We start from the raw sequence: 14,329 nt of genomic DNA on the forward strand, positions 1-14,329 counted from the left end.
TGACATTGCTTTGCAAAAACAAAGATATCGTTTACGTTGTGGAGTCTAGCTTTTGAATTGATTTCGACCAGACCATAGTGAGGATCAACTCTGATTCCTCTGGCAGTCGTGTCATACCAATAACAATTGAAGAAAAACACTCTATTTTGCTCACTATGATATTGTAGCTCGACAACCTCTTCTAATCTACCACAGTAGTCAAATTTTAACTCACTACTAGTCGATCCCTTAACACAAACACCACTGTTATATGTCTTTCTTCCATGCCTGTATTTTTCAGTATGGAACACATATCCATTGATAAAATACCCGTTGTAGCACTTAACTTTTCTTTCAAGGCCCAGGCTTAGTGAAGACAATGACTTAACAATACTCCTTTCCATTTGATAAACCTTGTATGTAATGTACAACAATGAACAGCAAACGAGAATTTTTCGTAATGACATACAGTAACTTTGCAAGAGATAATGAGTTTGTGATAGTACTTACATGTGTTCTGAAGCACATGGCAAATTGTTCATCTTATAACTGAAAGATTTGGGATTCAGTCAGTTGTGAGTTATTGGACAGTAAATATTGTTGATGTTGCCTGCAAGGTTGTTCCAAATTATATGAGTTTATGATATTACAATATATAAATAGTACATTATTAACAAAGTTTAATTAGTAGTACATATACTTACTGAATAAAAGGTTCCAGCTTATCAAAGTTAAATAAAACATAATTGTGTGTTTGTCTGAACTCTATTTCCGACAAATATCTTCCCCTTATGACATTTTTAGGTCTGGGTCGTCCAGGATTGGAGAATGTTGACAAGTTCCCACTGGAAGACACTTCACCGCCATCATTATGCTATGGAACGCGATTGATTCTTGTTCTCAAATGAGGTTCGAAATAGTATGAGATAAATGTTGAGATCTCCTCAACAATATAGTCTTCATATATTGAAGTCTCAACATGTGCCTTATTCTTAACCTTTTTCTTGAGATTGAATAAGTACCTGCATTGAATTAATCAAATATTTTCAATTAAGAAAAACAAATAAAATACTTTTATATATGAATTACATTGCAACTGTAATATCTAACTGTTTAAATGGGTACATCCATCTATACTGGACCGGTCCTCCAGCTTTTACCTCGAATGGTAGATGTATGGGGAGATGCTCCATTGAGTCAAAAAATGATGGAGGGAATATCATCTCAAGTTTGCATAGTGTCTCGACGATATTTGTTTCAAACCTCTCGATGTTATCAACATTCAACTTATTGCAGCATATATCTCTAAAGAAATGATTGATCTCCATGAGTGTATCCCATATCCCTTTTGGCAATAAATCACGATAAGCTAATCGAATGAGTGTTTGTATAAACACGTGGCAGTCATGACTTTTTATTCCATACAATCTGCATTCCTCCGTATTAACCAACCTTGATATGTTGGAGGCATGTCCATCAGGGAAATGCAGACTCTTAAGCCATTTGTAGACTAGTAGTTGTGCATTTTTCTCTAACACGAAGCTTGCTCTTGGTTTTGCGACCCGTGACCCATCACAAACCAACTTTATATTGTGACAGTTACATAACAAAGCTATATCCAATCTAGCCTTGATGTTGTCCATTTTCTTCCCCTTCACATCCACGACGATGTTGAAAATGTTCTCAAACACGTTCTTTTCTATGTGCATGACGTCAAGGTTATGGCGGAGAAGAGTGGTCTTCCAATAAGGAAGCTCCCAAAAGATACTTCGCTTTACCTAATTATGGGTCAAACCAAAACCATGAAACTTCTGCTTACTTGATTGAAGACCAAACATGTCACCGTACTCTGATACAACATCATGCAATTCTTCCAGAAAGACGCGGGGGTGCCATATCCTTTTCAAGTTTGCCAACAAAGAAATCCTTTCTGTTCTTTCCGTACCTGTGATTCGGTGGCAAGAAATGACGATGACAATAAAAAGAAGAAGTTTTACCTCTGTTTGTTAGCATGAATGCCTTGTTGTTTTCCATGTGTGCTCTATCCAGAAACCATTCTATAAGCTGGAAAATCATTGATAGTCCACATCAAAGCCGCCCTCATAATAAAATTTTGTTTCCTTGATATATCATAAGGCAAAGCTCCGGAGGACCACAACTACGTCAACTCATCAATCAACGGTTGAAGACAAACATTTATATTTTGGGCCGGGCTGCTCGGATTGGGTATGACAGTAGATAAAAACATGAACTCCAACCTCATACACATTCCCGATGACAAGTGATAAACTGTAAGTATGACCGGCTAACAAGAATAAGGAGCAGTAAATGACCCAAATGTGTTGAATCCGTCTGTACACAACCTAGGACACACGTTCCTTGATTCAATTGAAAAGTGAGGATGCACACTGTTAAAATGTTTCCACTCTTCGTCATTAGAAGGATACACCATCACTTCATCAATCGCATCATGTGACTGGTGCCATATCATATGCTTAGCAGTCCTTGGAATAACCTCTGCAGTCTAGGTGTGATTGAGAAGTATCTAAGTTTTTTATATGCCACTAAAGTCTTTATCCTACCAGTTTTGGGTTTGTAACGGGAATGCCCACATGTCATGCACTCGGTCAGCTCAACATTTTTAAGATAGTATAATATGCAGAATTTAAGGCACATGTTAATTTTCAGGTATCCTAAATCGAGGGGTTTCATCATGGATTTCATAACATAGAAGTTCTCTTTCAACTTGTTCCCTTCAAGTAAAATGCTTCTTGCCCATTCAATAATTTTATCATACCCGGCCTCACTGAACCCGTGACCTGACTTGATGGTGAACACCTGTGTTATGGCTGATAATTTACTGTGGTTCGTGCAACCATCCCATAATGGTTCGTCAGAATCTTTTAACAAATAAAAAAACCTAGCTGCATCTGCATTAGGTTCTTCTTCTACGATTGGACATTGACTGACATTACCTTGATTCATTCTCATTGCATCTATAACCATATTCCTGTAAGGATTACTGTTGTCATTTGCAACTCCATGCATGTTGCTAGTACTAGAAGTTGACCCAACCACCCTTTCTCCCATGCTCTTATTACGAATAAATACTTCTCCATATGTATACCAACACCGATAATTCTTCATAAACCCTTTATGTAGAAGAAGCATCATTACAACATCTGGATGCAGATACTTTTTATTTTGACACTTCCTGCATGAACACCTAATACCGCCTCTAGTAAAATTTATGGGAATAGATGTTGTAAAATTAATAAAACCCTAAACCCTGTTACAATAATCCATCTTCCGCAATCCATGGGGTGAATCTTGATACATCCATGAACGATCATCCATGACTTCTATCGAACCTCTATAAAATTATGATGACAACATGTATTAATTAACTATGTTAGCTAAATAAATTTGTAAAAATATTGGTTTACCTTGAGATTATCCAACAAACTAATTTCAACTTCTCATAAATATTAAATATTCATTATCAATTATCAATGTCCATGCAAATTTATACATATAAATTTACAGAAATTACAACTCCACAATAGCATTGATAAAAATTAAAATGGACCCGTTAAACAAGCTATTAATTATTTCACCACAAAACATGTAATTCGGTAATTCAACAAAGTTTCAACAATTTACAAACAAATACAAATTTACAAAATCTAAAACAAACCATAACAAGTACAAAATTATACATTCATATATATGCTACAAGTTTGTTTGAGAAATAATAATAAAACATGTACATATACTAACAAAATACATATACTAAAAAAACAATAAAATTGACATTTAAATATTAAAATTAAAAAAGATAGATTTACTTACAAAAAATAATAAAATCCATAATAAATCAGAATATGGATGTTGTGACCACAAAACTTTAAGAAATATGACTTGTGCTGAGAAGAGGAAGATTTTTTTTGGGAGGCTGGTTGTTTGCAGTTTGGGAGGGGAGAGTTGGGATGAGGAAGAAGAAGGGAAAATAGGAGAGGAGAGGGTTGATAGTGGTGATATATTCACTTTTGCCGATGGAATCACCAATGAAATTAGTTCGTCAGTGACTCCGTCGACAATTCTAACGGTGAATCGGTTACGTCACTGTACGTATATCCCGGTTTGAATCCCTCGGTGATTCTGTCGGTAAAATCGCTTGTAAAAAGTTTCACGTCAGCGACCCACCTTTTTTTTAAATCTGAATATTTCGTCTGTAATTCCGTCGGTATATACCGACTTAAGTATTCCATCGGTAGATACTGACCAAATTACAGACGGAATAGTGTCTGTCGGTAATTATCATCGCAAATTACCGATAGAATTATTCCGTTAGTAATTTCGTTGGTTTTAAGCGAATTTCTGGTAGTGATAGAAATGTTATACCAAATAGTATTATTTCGGTTATGACGGTTAGAAAGATGATGAAAAAGGGATGTGAAGCTTATCTTATCTTGCTTATGTCCTAGAGACAAAAAAAGGGAGAAGCTTAATTGTTAGACCTTCCGATAATGAGAGAATTTCTGGATGTATTTCTAGAAGAATTGCTTAGATTGCCCCCAAGAAGGGATGTAGAGGTTTCCACTAACATATTACCCGAAACTTCCTCTATAGCTTAGTCACCTTATAGGATGACGCTCGCTGAATTAGTTGAGTTGAGGATTCAATTGCAAAAATTGTTTGACAAAGGGTTCATATGTCCAAGTAACTCACCTTAAGGAGCTTTAATGTTTTTTTTTTTTTTTTGTGAAAAAGAAGGATAAGACTCTAAGACTTTGTATTAATTATAGGCAGTTAAAGAAAGTAATGATGAAAAATATGTATCTTCTGCCACAGATAGATGATTTATCTGACCAACTAGAAAGGGTAAGGGTTTTCTCGAAGATAGACCTGAGGTCTGGGTACTATCAATTACTGATCAAGGAACATGATGTGCCGAAGACTACATTCAGAACCCGTTAAGGACATTACGAGTTCTTAGTAATGCCTTTTGGATTGATAAACGCTCCAGCGGTGTTTATGAATTTGATGAACTAAGTCTTTTGACCTTATTTTGATAAAATTGTTGTAGTGTTTATAGATGATATTTTGATTTATTCAAGATCATACCTAGAGCATGGACAACATTTGAGACAAGTATTGTAGACCTTAAGGGAGCATTAATTGTATGTCAAGCTGAATAAATATGAGTTTTGGTTGAATGAAGTGATTTTTCTAGGCCATGTCATATCTGCTAAAGGGGTATTGGTCGATCCTAGGAAGGTGGAGCCAGTACTAAAGTGGGAGAGACCCACAAATGTGGTTGGAATTCGTATTTTTCTTGGGTTAGCTAGATACTACATGAGATTCATTGAGGGATTCTATATTATAGTTGTTTCGATGACCCGAATGACTTGAAAGGGGACAAAGTAGGAATAGACTAAAGATTATGAAGAGAGCTTCTACAAGTTAAAAAGGAGGCTTACCACCACTTTATTGTTAACATTACCTTCAAGGACAGAATGATGTGTATTTTATAGTGATGTTTCAAGGAAAGGTCTGGGTTTTGTATTAATGCAGCATGATAAAGTGATTGCTTATGCCTCAAGACAATTGCAGCCTTATGAGGTTAACTACCCAGTACACAATTTAGAATTGGCTGTAGTGGTATTTGCATTACAAGTTTTGAGGCACTATTTGTATGGGTTCTGTGTTCAGTTTTCACAGAAAATAAAAGTTTGAGATATTTAATGTCCCAAAAGGAATTAAACATGCGATAAAGAACATGGATGAAGCTCATTAAGGACTATGATTGTGTAATTAAGTATCACCCAAGAAGGGGAAATATAGTAGCTGATGCCCTTAGTTGCAAGTAAAAAATAGTATCAAATGAAGTTTGGGATAAGAAAGAGCTACTTGAAGTGAGAAAAATTAAAGCCATACTTATTAAACTTAATTGCTTCACAAGTTTAAATAACACAACTCTGGTTTTGATAGCAAACTTAGCAATATATTGGTTTAGAATAATAACTTAGAGTTTGCTCTAACAATCAAACTAAACAATCATAGGAAATAAGAATAGAAAAACATTCATACTCATCATATAAACTGAAAAGAACTCATCATATAAACTGAAAAGAAAAGATAAAATAGATCTCACAGTTTTTAAAATTCAAAGGTTTCAGTATCCTTTTAACCAAGAAAAATAATTTAGCCTTGCATGTCTATTGAAAAACTAAGGAAGAGAAAATATGAAAACATAATTTCGGGTATAAAAGAAAAGGGTGAGAGTTTCTTTCTTCTTTTTGGGTTCCACATTCTCTTTCTTTCTCTTCTTTTTATTTGATAGGAAACCCTAATCCCGGTCATAACTTATTTCTGGGTTATTCCCCAAATTCATCTTTTTTCTTTCCAAAATAAAAAAATAATAATAAATAATAAGAGCAAGAAAAATAGCATTTTTGCTAAAGCAACCTGGAAGGATTTCAAATGTAGAAAAAAAAAGAGTTGTAATTTCAGATGGAATACCTTATGAAATCAAGAAGAGAGTTGGGCCTCTAACACACAAGTTGATTTTGTCCTCTTATTTGATGTGTTTTAATTCAATGGTAGCTTTAAGAACTAGATAGATTGATAAATCTAGACAACATAAGTATCTGTAGTCTATATTCAATTTAATTGAATATTTTCCCTAAAATCAACAATATAGAGATCTGTCATGATTATTAAACTTAGTCATTTCACAAGTTTAAATATCACAATTCTGGTTTTGATAGCAAACTTAGAAATAGATTGGTTTAGAATAAGAACTTAGAGTCTGCTCTAACAATCAAACTAAACAATTATAGGAAATAAGCATAGGAAAACATTCACAATCATTATATAAACTGAAAAGAAAAGATAGAACAGACCTCATAGTTTTTAAAATCCGAAGGTTTCTGTATCCTTTTAACCAAGAAAAATAACTTAGCCTTGCATGTTTATCGAAAAACTAAGGAAGAGAAAAGATGAAAATATATTTTTGGGTATAAAAGAAAAGGGTGAAAGTTTCTTTCTTCTTTCTGGCTTCCACCTTCTTTTTCTCTCTCTCTCTTTCTTTTTATTTAATAGGAAACCCCAATCCCGGTCATAACGTATTTCTGGGTTATTTCCAAAATCCATCTTCTTTCTTTCCAAATAATAATAATAAAATAAATAATAATAGCAAGAATACTAGCAATTTTGCCAAAGCAACCCGAAAGGATTTCAAATGTTAAAAAAAAAGAAGTTGCAATTTTAGATGGAATACCTTATGAAATCAAGAAGAGAGTTGGGCCTCTAACATACAAGTTGATTTGTCCTCCCATTTTGCCAAGATTCATGATGTGCTTTAATTCAACGGCAGCCTTAAGAACTAGATAAGTTGATAAATCTAGACAACATAACTATCTGCAATCTATATTCAATTTAATTGAATATTTTCCCTAAAATTAACAATATAGATCTGCCATAATTATTAAAATTAGTCGCTTCACAAGTTAAATATCACAACTCTGGTTTCGATAGCAAACTTAACAATAGATTGGTTTAGAATAATAACTTAGAGTTTGCTCAAACAATCAAATTAAACAATCATAGGAAATAAACATAGAAAAACATTCATACTCATCATATAAATTTAAAAGAAAAGATAAAAGAGATCTCATAGTTTTTAAAATCCGAATGTTTCTGTATCCTTTTAACCAAGAAAACTAACTTAGCCTTGCATGTTTATCGAAAAACTAAGGAAGAGAAAAGATGAAAATATAATTTCGGGTATAAAAGAAAAGGGTGAGAGTTTCTTTCTTCTTTCTGACTGCCACCTTCTCTTTCTTTCTCTCATTCTTTTTATTTGATAGGAAACCTCAATCCTGGTCACAACCTATTTCTGGGTTATTCCCCAAATTCATATTTTTTCTTTCCAAATTAAAAAAATAAAAAATAAATAATAATAGCAAGAAGACTAGCAGTTTTGCAAAAGCAACCTTGAAGGTTTTCAAATATAGAAAAAAAAAAGCTGCAATTTCGGATGGAATACCTTATGACATCAAGAAGAGAGTTGGGCCTCTAGCATACAAGTTGATTTTGTCCTTCCACTTAGCCAAGATTCATGATGTGTTTTAATTTAATGGCTGTAACATCCCTTGTTCCGGGATAAAAATAATAATCTCATATCAATCGAAAAACAGAGTAATTAATTTTTTTTTCTATATATATTCTTGGTCTTCATATTAAAATCTACTGAAGTTTTGATGGAGTCTCCCCTATACCGGAAGGTCCCAAGTTATCGACATGTAACCTGTTTACACTTTTAATAACTCGCATCTCCTAACTCAATCCCGACCTAATCATCCTGGGTCTCAATCCCACAAATATTATCACACCTATCAACCACAATATTTATGATATCCATAAAATATCATTATGGATGGATAAAAAATATAAATACACATACATGAAATATGGTTATATGAACTACAGAGTTAAGTTTATTTAATCAAGTTTAAACATTAATTATACAAATTAAGTTATACAAACATTTCCATGCTTACAAAATACAAGGGTATACTCCCTAGAACCTAGATTACAAGAAGGAAACATAAGCCAGGATCCACTCCTGTCGTGTATGTGATGGTCCTGGAACAAAATACATATTATTGAAACATGAATATCACAATAAATATAACAACATGAATATCTAACCATTTTAAAAGGGTAACATGCATTCATATTTTGTTCACTTCTCCCTTTTGGTTTTCATTAGAATCTCTTCCTTATTCAACTATTAATAACCATTTCCTCTCCCATTATTAACCTCCATTCCAGATTTGATAAGATCAATCATGATTATTTCTGCTTAACACATTACCGATACCAATTCCACTGGTATCATCATCATCACCTAGTAGGAGTCGATGCAAGGTTATCCCCTTACCCAATCCTAACATATACTAAATGTATGCTAGCCAATACATGGTGATCCCCTTACCCGGGATCCTAACATACACTAAATGTATGCTAGCCAATACATGGTTGATCCCCTTACCCGATCCTAACATACACTAAATGTATGATAGCTAATACATGGTGATCCCCTTACCCGATCCTAACATACACTAAATATATGCTAGCCAATACATGGTTGATCCCTTCATCCAGGATCCTAACATACACTAAATGTATGTTAGTCGAAACATGGTGATCCCCTTACCCGAGATCCTAATATACACTAAATGTATGCTAGTTCACGCCCCAAATCACACTTCCCATATTTCTTTTGTCAGCGATAATTTCATCACTTGACAATTTACACAACAACCTTTCACCTTGAATACTCATACATTCAGTAATTCACATTTCACATCGGTAATATATTAAATCATGGAATTTAACTAGAAAGTATAGGTGCGAATCACCTACCTGCAATGGAAGCTCTACTCGTGCTCCCCTACTGCTGGTGTTGCACCACGCCTGTGGTTCCTCCTGCAAATCACAGGTTTATCTCATAAATTTTCCTCACTTAAGGATATGTTTTATAATAACCATATCAACAACCAATAAGTCTTTCTTTTAGTCATTTCTTAATATTTTATGTTTTTTCTCATTACACCCATTAATATTGTTGTTCTTTGTACAACCATAGTTGTCATTCCTTTCTTTATATTTGAACTATTTCTGTTTAAATCTCGAACTGTTACTATTTTGACATTGAACTGTTACTGTTTAAATCTAGTTTGCTTATGTTTCTCTTCTTAATAATGTTTAGCTAGGTTTATCATGTTAAGGTGAAAAGAGTACACAAATGGTGTAAGAATAAGTATAATATAAACTCAACATGGACTTTAATGTTTGGTACTAACATGTTTTGTATTTGTTATCTTATTCACTCTTAATACTTTGCTTGTTTAATAGTTAATCTAGATTTATGTTGTATAACCCTTAGTACAACAAGTACTTGGCACTTTCATAGCCTAACTGTATGGTATAACCAATGACACGACCGAAGAGTTGATATCTTCTCCCAAGTGTAGGAGTGTCGAAGTAATAAATAACCCGGCAAGACTGAGGTTGAACCACAGGGAGGTTAACTGTATAAATTACAAATAAAGAAATATATAATAACAGAAAAGGAGTTGAAGAGAGCTTTGAGAAATGATATTGATGTAAGGATTTAAACAAGGATAAAATAATTGTCAAGGTTAGAGGATCCACTAATGGTATTTCAAACAAGTATAGTATAAACTCTTTTTATTACTCAATTGGAAACCACATACAAAGGAGGTTCCAATCGGATTATAAATTGTTAACATGATTACATTAGTTATCTTATTCGAATAATGCTAATACTTGTAAATGTTGTTAGGTGTTCATGATTATAACTTATGTTAATAACAAATCAAGTTTCTTTCATAGCACAGGTGTTGGATATACCATACGTTGGGCTATGAAAGTGCCAAGTATTTTTTGTACCAAGGCTTATACAACATAAATCTAGATTAACTATTTAATAATCAAAGTATTAAAAGTGAACAAGATAACAAATACAAAACATGTTAGTATCAAACATTAAAGTCCATGTTGAGTTTATACTATACTTATTCTTACACCATTAGTGTAACCTTTGACATAATACACTTAGCTAAACATAATGAAAAAGAGAAAAATAAATAAACAAGATAAGAACATAAATAAGATATAAGTTAACTAAGTAAAGGAAAGGAAATGAAAAGCATAAACAAGAGATTAATATAAACAAAACTTAAGCATTACAAAAATATAAAGAGAGAGAGAGCAAGAACATGATCTTAAATTGAAAACCAAGATGCCTAAATGCATGGCAAATGCCTCCTTTTATAGGCCAAAATTCAGAACTATTGATTTGATGACTAATTGTTGAGTGGGTGGCCACATCTTGACTTGGTGACAATCCTTATCTTCTTGTTTGAACAAAACGCCATTGCTAACATCAGAATTTGAATAGATAGTCTTCTAGGAAATTGTCTCAGCTTTCCAAAAAAATAAGAATCGGTGCATTTGGACTTCTAGAACTCGAGATATGGGCTGAATACTAAATAGTGTCTGGGCTGCAGGACATATTATAACTTCTCCAATGTTGCTACAATTTGAACTTGAAAACGGCCTTTTTGAATCTTGGAATCTTCATGAAAGTTTTAGGCCTATGTCTTAGCTTTCCATCCATATAGACTAGACCTAAATCCAAGTTCTACAACTCCAGGTGTGATCCAATAACCGAATAGTGTTCCAGTTTGAACTGAACCAACATCTCTTTCTAATCTTGCCCCTCTCTTTGTCTTCTCAATTTCAGTAGTTAAACTCATCAATCAATCCTTTGATTTATGTGATAGACTGCCTTTAAGATGAAAATTTACCATAAATTAAAGGTATCTTATAGTATCAGACTTGTTATTATAAAACATGCTTTAGTTAAGGAGTTATTGATACTTCAAGTGCAAAATGATGATATAAAACCTTGATAAAAATGCACTTTTAAGTACTAATCAACCGACACTTGTGCTATGAAAGGAACTTGATTTGTTGTTAATATAAATTAACATCATGAATACCTGACAACATTTACAAGTATTAGCATTATTCAAATTAGATAACTAATGTAATCATGTTAACAATTTATAATCCTAATGGAACCTCCTTTGTGTGTGGTTTCCAGTTGAGTAATAAAAAGAGTTTATACTATACTTCTTTGAAATACCATTAGTGGATCCTCTAACCTTGATAATTGTTTTATCCTTGTTTAAATCCTTACATCAATATCACATCTCAAAGCTCTCTTCAACTCCTTTTCTATTATTATTTATTTATTTATTTGTAGTTTATACAGTTAACCACCCTGTGGTTCGACCTCGGTCTTGCCGAGTTATTTATTACTTCGATACTCTTACACTTGGGAGAAGACATCAAATTTTTGGATCTTGTCAAGTTTTTGGTGTCATTGTCAGGGAGGTAAATTCCTGTATAAATTATAATATTTATTTTATTTGCACTTTTCACTTTTCTTGTATCTAACTTTTGTTTCTTTTGTTTTGTTTTGTTTTTTTCTTTTTTTTTCCTTCCATTTTATTCTCTTCCGACATGTGCATGAGAGTTTGGTCACGTACAATAAGTGGTAGAATTTGTAGGGTATCCTCATCATTTTTAGAAAATATGGCCGAAGAAGATAACTAGTCGCTTCATAATGAGAATAATGAGAATAATCGAGTTTGAACACTTAGTGACCGCATGAATCCTACAAGAACAAGTACACCATCATGTATAGTTTTCCCTCCTGATGCATCTCACTTCAATTTTAAACTAGGCATTATTCAACTTTTACCTTCTTTTCATGGCTTAGATCTAGAAAATCCATACTTGCATTTGAGAGAATTTGAAGAAGTTTGTAACACTTATAATGACTTAAATTATAGCATGAACACCATCAGATTAAAGCTTTTTTCTTTTTCATTAAAAGATAAAGCTAAAACATGGCTACAAAATCTAAGGTCAGGATCCATTCGTGCATGGGATGAAATGCAACAATAATTTTTAAAGAAGTTTTTTCCGTCTCACAAAACAAACTCTTTCAAAAGACAAATCACCCTTTTCACTTAAAAACCAAGAGAAACATTTTACCAATGTTGGGATAGGTATTGAGACTTACTTAATACTTGCCCTCATCATGGTTTTGAAACATGGAGATTAGTTTTACATTTTTATGAAGGGTTAACATCTAAAAATAGACAAATGGTGGAATTGATGTACAATGAAACTTTTGAAGATAAAGACCCTATTGAAGTAATTGAGGACCTAGACTTGTTAGCTGAAAATGCTCAAAATTACGACACTACAGGCACTTATGAGGCACAATGTAAAACTCAACCTCATACATCTAGTGGAGGAATGTACAATCTTAGGGAAGATCATGACCTCCAAGCCAAGTTTGCATCTTTAGCTAAAAAAGTCGAGGCACTAGAATTAAAAAAGAATGGTCAATTAAAATCTGTTCAAGACATTGTGTGTCAAATATGTGAAATTAATGAACACTCAACCAATGACTGTCCAACTTTGCCTTCTTTTAGGGAATGCCTCCATGAACAAACCCATGCTTTAAACAATTTTCAAATACCCAATCATAACCCATACTCACAAACATATAATCCTAGTTGGAGAAATCACCCAAATTTCAGTTGGAAGAGTGATAACAATAATGCACAAACTTCACAGCCACCATTTCAAGCATACCATAATTCTCATGGATATGTATCTCCTTATGTTCCCCCTCCTATAAGAAATCTTGAGGAAACTTTGTATGCATTCATTGAAAAGCAAGAGACAATCAACACTCAACTTGCTTAAAGCATGACAAATTTTAAAGATACTCTTGCAAAGTTCACATCTGCTCTCAGTTTTCAAGAGAAAGGTATCTCAACCACAGCAAAATCCAAAGGGGCAATACAATGCAAATGCAAGTAGCTTTGGAAGCCAACACATGGATCAAGTCAAATAAGTCATCACTCTTCGCAGTGGTAAGGTTATTGAAAAACCCACTCTTAAATCTTGTGAGACAGATGATGAGTTAATCTCTTAGGGTAAGGAAGGGGTTGAATCCGAACATTGCAAAGAAAAGACTGATTCCACGCCAGCACTTCCATTTCCTCATGTCATGACCAAACAAAGGAAAGTCAATCACAACTCTGAAATCTTTGAAACTTTCAAGCAGGTAAGGATCAATATACCTTTGTCGGATGCTATTAAACATGTACCTTCTTATGCTAAATTTTTGAAAGACTTGTGCACCGTGAAGAGAAAACTGAATGTGAAAAAGAAAATCTTTTTAACCGAACAAGTGTCATTCTTCAAAACAATAATGCTTTGAAATATAAAGACCCTGATTGTCCTATAATTTCTTGCTTTATTGGAGAAAATAAAATTGAAAAAGCTTTACTTGATTTTGAAGCTAGTGTGAATTTACTTCTATATTCAGTTAATCAAAGTCTCAATCTAGGTGAGTTAAAACCAACTTCTATAACTCTCTTACTTGCTGATAGATTTGTAAAAGTACCTAGAGGAATAGTTGAGGATGTGTTAGTACAAGTTGATAAATTCATTTATCTCGTGGATTTTATTGTCTTAGATACACAACTTGTTGAAGCATGTAATTCAATTCCAATTATTTTAGGACGTCCATTTCCTGCAACTTCTAATGCATTGATTAATTGTAGGAATGGATTGATGAAGCTATCATTTGAAAAAAATTGGAGATGAATATTTTCAACATTTGCAAGCAACCTGGAGATGATAATGATTTACAGGAAGTAGA

This window comes from Populus nigra, chromosome 14 (assembly GCF_951802175.1).
Source record: "Populus nigra chromosome 14, ddPopNigr1.1, whole genome shotgun sequence".
NCBI classification, from domain to species: Eukaryota; Viridiplantae; Streptophyta; class Magnoliopsida; order Malpighiales; family Salicaceae; genus Populus; species Populus nigra.